The sequence below is a fragment of the Lepidochelys kempii genome, chromosome 11 (genome assembly GCF_965140285.1).
Source record: "Lepidochelys kempii isolate rLepKem1 chromosome 11, rLepKem1.hap1, whole genome shotgun sequence".
NCBI lineage: Eukaryota > Metazoa > Chordata > Testudines > Cheloniidae > Lepidochelys > Lepidochelys kempii.
In genome coordinates this window covers 68,585,346-68,591,124 of record NC_136390.1, presented here as the reverse complement: position 1 = coordinate 68,591,124, position 5,779 = coordinate 68,585,346, and the positions used below count along the sequence as shown (strand labels likewise).

The following is a 5,779-nucleotide window of genomic DNA, read 5'->3' as shown; positions in this document are numbered from 1 at the left end:
GGGCAGGAGCAAAATTTAAGTGTAGACACTTCCATAGTTAGGTCGATGTAAGCTGCTTTGCATGGACCTAACTTTTTAGTAAAAAGAACAAGAGTACTTGTGGCACCTTAGAGACTAACAAATTTATTTGAGCGTAAGCTTTCGTGAGCTACAGCTCCCTTCATCGGATGCATGTCAATTTGTTAGTCTCTAAGGTGCCACAAGTCCTCCTTTTCTTTTTGCAGATACAGACTAACACGGCTGCTACTCTGTAACCTAACTTTTTAGTGTAGACTAGACCTAATATTACTTTCTGACTAAGATCTATTTTTGTATTTTGACCAAAAAAATAAAGGAACGGATAAGTTATTGCCAAAAATAGGATAGGTTTGAAATTTGCTTGATTATGGCAAAATGGCTGATGTTAGTATGGTGGGTCCCGTGCTTTTCTTGGTGGGGGGGCTAGGATGCCACCCCTTGCTCCTGCTCTTGGGGCACCAAGGGCCCCACTAGGTGGCCCAGGAAGGTGGTAGAGGAGGGAAGCGGGGGAAGAGTCTGGGTTTACTCCTCACTCTGAGCCCCAGCCCTCCTTACCCTCTTCCCCCTTGGGTAGGGTTACCCTCGGACCTTGACGCTAGGGGAGGGTCTCCCTTCCTCTGGTCTTTCAATTCTGAGCAACACACCTCCAAGCTCCAGTCCTCTCTCTTTCCTCACTCCACCCTGTCTGCCTGGAGCAAGAGGTTTTTATTAGGTTCCTGACAGGGCCTTAATTGGCAACAGGTGCTCCAGTTAACCTGTAATAACCTTCCCTAGTTTATAGGGAACCACGCCTTAATTAGCCTAGGGCTTATATATCTCCCCTCTCCCACTGCTCCCTGGCCCTGCTGTATCACACACTGTAATAAACCAGAGGGGATTTTCTTCTGAATTCTTAATAGCTGACAATTCAGCATTCCAGCAAAGGGAAACTAACAACCACTAAGATAGCCATTTCACTGCATGACCACGCAGTACCTTGATTTGCTGCTGCTGGAGGCCTGGTCTACACTACAGATTAGGTCAACATAAGGCAGCTTTTGTTGACCTAACTCTGTAAGCATCTACACTAAAATGTAGCTTCCACTGATGTAACTTGCCCCTATACCGACTTAATAACTCCACCTCTGTGAGGGGCCTAGCGCTTAAGTCCATGTAGGTAGGTCGACACAGTGTCAGCGTAGACACTGCGTTGCTTACATCGACTGTTGCTGCCTTTCAGAAAACCATCCCACGATGCCCCACACTGGCAGTTAAATCGGTGCAAGAGCTCCTGGTGAGGATGTGCACCATAGAGACAAGGAGCGTAATGTGGACGTATAAAACTGATTCAATTACCGCGGCGGCTGTACGTCAACGTAACTTAGGTCTACTTAAATTTTGTAGTGCAGACTTGACCTGAGTTATCAAAGTTAGAATATAGGATACATGCTGTCCTGAGGTTCTGAGCCAAAGCCTACTGAAGTCAATGGACAGCTGCAACGGAAAATGGCTCAGGCCAATAATGAGGGAGAAAGGGAGCACAACACACAGAGCACCATGCCAGCATGTGTACCCAGAATTGGGCTGCGTACCTATTCATTCATCAGTGACAAGGCTGGTAGGCAGCTGAGGAAGTAACAAAAGAAAAGAAAAGACAAGCCATATTTGCTGTTTATAAAGTATACTTATTACAGTCTTAAGGTGTTACGTACAAAAGTTTAATATTGCTAAGAGATACACAACACCATCAAAGTCCCCTCAATAGTTACCCAGATAGACGATTTATTTAGGTGGCTAAATATGGATTTAGGTGCCTAGCTTTATGCAGTGATGTATATAGTCATAAGGTTAAGGCAATAAACTCAGACTCAAGAGATCTGGGTTCTGTTTCCAGCTCCACCACAAATTATGTCTATGATCTTGGACAAGTCTCATTTAATCACTCTGTGCCTCTGTTCCTCATCTGTAAGAATGAGCAATTTCCTTTGCTTATCTTGTATCTTTATGGGATAAATTCATTGGCACAGGCCCTGGCTGTCTCTCACTATGTGGATGTACATCACCTAGCACAATGGGGCCCTGATCTCTGTGGGCGCCTTTAGGTGCTACTCTAATACAAATACTTAATGCCAATAAAACTTTTGGTCTAATGTGCAATTTAAATGTTAGTAACATTGATGGTTCATTTTATCAATGTCTATCTGAGGGTAATTAAGTTTTATGAACTAATTACTTACTATTAGGCTGAGGGAAGCTTGTCTATTCATAGCTTTAAATGATATTACTGCTACTAAGAGTAATAAAACAAAACATGAATTAAATCTCAAACAGCTCCACCAAGGTCTGAATTAATTACCAGAAAATCCTGCATTTTTCTCCTGATCAAGACTGAATGATTCATGGTTATGTTTTGATAAACTTAGACTAAAGTTTTGGAGGGATATCAGTTCCCTTCTTTGTGCACAGGGAGAGCCAAAATAAGCACTAGGGTGTCAGATAAATAATAGTAATAAATGAAGAATTATTATTTGTATTACCATAGATTCTAGGAGCCCCTGTCACGGACCAGGACCCAATTGTGCTAGGCACTGTACAAACAGAACAAAGAGAGACTGACTCTGGCCCAAACATCTAACAATCTGAGTATAAAACTGGAGAGCAATTGATACGGATGAGGGAATACAAGGAAACAATGAGATAATATTGATCAGCATGATGGTCAGCCATGCTCTTTGCACACCAGGAACGTACAACAAAAGTTAAGAGAGAAAATTTTGAGTCAGCTGTGGAATTTTGTGACTGATAAATGGGATTGAGTGAGCCACACACATTCTCTTCTTGTTTCTCTGCAGAACACCTAGTCTAAGAGATATTAGAGAGACAAAGTGGGTGAGGTAATACCTCAAGAAGAGCTCTGTGTAGCTCCAAAGCTTGTCTCTGTCACCTGCAGAAGTTGGTCCAGTAAAAGATATTACCTCACCCACTTTGTCTCGCTAATATCCTGGGGCCAACACAGCTACAATAACACTGTACATCTAACAGATTAACAAGGATTCTCAGAGTTAGTGTACACCAACTGGGCCAGATCCTCGGTGGGTGTTAACTGCAATCAATGGAGCTACATCAATTTACGCTTGCTGAGGTTCTGGCCCATTCTGTTTTGCACAGATGCTTCCAATCAGCTTGCGAGAAGCTGTTGTACTGCAATGCTGTAGATCCAAGACAAAGCAGAAAATATGTCCCAGGGGGTCACTCCTTCTTTATATGCATACTCTAAGAGAACAACGCTGACCTCACATCTCAGCAGTAGCAGATAGGATAAAGAAAACAACCCTGGGCTGCGGCACTGAGGAATTAGCATGTACCTCAATTACTGGAAAACTGGTTTAAAAATAAAACCCAACCCCAACGCATTGTTGACTTGCCCACTGAATGGAGCACCCCATAATACACACAGCAACCCTATACTAGCTGCTTTAATTTCTTGGCTCTTAACCATGGAGGTGCTTCCTGTTCACTCAGGAAATTCTCTTGTCAAATAATGCAAAAAGAAAAAAAAAAAAGAAAAAAAAAAGGGTGAATATTGGTTTGGATCCCAAGTGGCTTTTCAATTTGACCATAAAAAGAACAGGAGGACTTGTGGCACCTTAGAGACTAACCAATTTATTTGAGCACAAGCTTTCATGGGCTACAGCTCACTTCATCGGATGCATACAGTGGAAAATACAGTGGGGAGATTTTATATACACAGAGAACATGAAACAACGGGTGTTACCATACAGACTGTAACGCACGTGATCAGGTAAGGTGAGCTATTACCAGCAGGAAAGCGGGGGCGGGGGAAGAGGGGGAACCTTTTGTAGTGATAATCAAGGTGGGCCATTTCCAGCAGTGGACAAGAAGATGTGAGGAGCAGTGTGTGTGTGTGTGGGGGGGCTAAACATGGGGAAACAGTTTTACTTTGTGTAATGACACATCCACTCCCCGTCTTTATTCAAGCTTAATTTATTCACTATTTGTGAACGTTCATTTGTAGAGCTGGGAAATGGCTTTCATCTGAAAGCCCATATTCCACGTGTGAACAAGCATGTTCAGCATGTGCTACTCTTTGTTCTCTTGTTTAAGATGTTTCAATCATAGGATTGAGGCGCAGAAACAAACCCATGCGAGGAAGGTATCAAATCACACATCACCAAAGCACAGGACCTGGCTCCTAGAGGAGTTTAGCACCTCTTACTAACTTCCCCTGGAGTTTTGGGTGCTCAGCACTTCTGAAAAAATAATCAAGCCCATAATAAATAGTCAAAGCCTGTCTAATAATTATGACGAGTGAATATATCCATAGAAAATAGAGCCTGTTTATGAAAGAGTCGTTATTGCCAACGCTAAGCTTTCAAAAATAATGTGCTAGGCCACACACAAAAAAAGTCACGAGGAATTTTTTTTTAATACACATTTTTGCTTTTGGGTTTTTTTAAATCATGATGGTTCACATGTTCAAGATTTTCTCCAGGACTAGAAATGTTTTTTTTAACATGAAAACTGAGATTCTCATGTAATCACATGACTCCAGGAGCTGAGGGTTTAAGACAAAACATGAAATATTGCAAGACTTGCAATAAAATAGGGAAAGTTAGCAACACTGAGATTCACAAGCAGAAACATGGGCTAAATTCATGTTTTGATCCACTCTCCTCAGGAAAGCCAGGATATTACCCATCTGTATGCTCAAAATCCCAAACTACATGTCATGGTTTTAATATGGTCCTCATTGCCTGCACTAATCACTAGGATTACTACATCCAAAAGATCCCAGATGTTCTAATACTGAAATCATAATAATAGTGACTTCATGGTCCAAAGAGAGGTCTTTCAAGGGAAAGAATAAAATGTCATTATGAGCACAGCTGGCACCAAAAGGCAACTGGGAGATGAGTAAGATGAATGCCTCATAAAAAGCCAAAATAATAATGGTAACAGTAATACTTCAGTTACACGGCATTTTTCATTTTCAAATACATTTACAGACATGAATATACAATTATCACTATTAAATAGGATCGTTTTTTCCAAGGATCGTTTTTTTAGCTGCTGTGGCTCACTACACTGTACCCCAGTGGAAACCTGAATGAACTGTCATTGGACAATTGAGACATCACTGGCACTGTAGACCTCTTATTGGCCTCTATTTTGAACAAAGCCGTCATTTTGGTTCATCTAGGCACTGAAGGCTGGACTGAAGATACACAATGTATATAGGGACTTGGGGAACACAATCTAATGTTGCAACTCGTTTCTGGCTTGGGCAAACAGAGTTTCAAAGTTTCCTAAGGCACCTCTGGTGTTAGTTTATACTAAGATTATATAGGGGAGAACACACATGCATGCACATGGTGAAATACCAGTGATCCTGATTCTGCAACTCTTACAGTGGGCTAGATTGTTCATTTACAATCTACAATAGTGAGCCTGGCTAGCTCAGTGGGTAGAGCATCAGACTTTTAATCTGAGGGTCCAGGGTTCAAGTCCCTGGTCAGGCAATGAACTATTCCCCAAGATCTTAAAAGTCTATCTCTTTTGGGGGGGAGGGATAGCTCAGTGGTTTGAGCATTGGCCTGCTAAACCCAGGGTTGTGAGTGCAATCCTTGAGGGGGCCATTTAGGGATCTGGGGCAAAAATTGGGGATTGGTCCTGCTTCAAGCAGGGGGTTGGACTAGATGACCTCCTGAGGTCCCTTCCAACCCTGATATTCTATGATTCTATGCTCCGAGTAAGGATTTTA

At 42.1% G+C, this 5,779-nt stretch overlaps 1 non-coding gene across 1 annotated transcript; it reads left to right on the top strand.

Annotated features, from left to right (window-relative positions):
* Positions 1-5,464: 5,464 nt before the first annotated feature.
* TRNAK-UUU (transfer RNA lysine (anticodon UUU)) lies at positions 5,465-5,537 on the top strand. The gene has a single exon. It is a non-coding gene; the product is annotated as a tRNA-Lys (tRNA).
* The last annotated feature ends 242 nt before the right edge of the window (positions 5,538-5,779 follow it).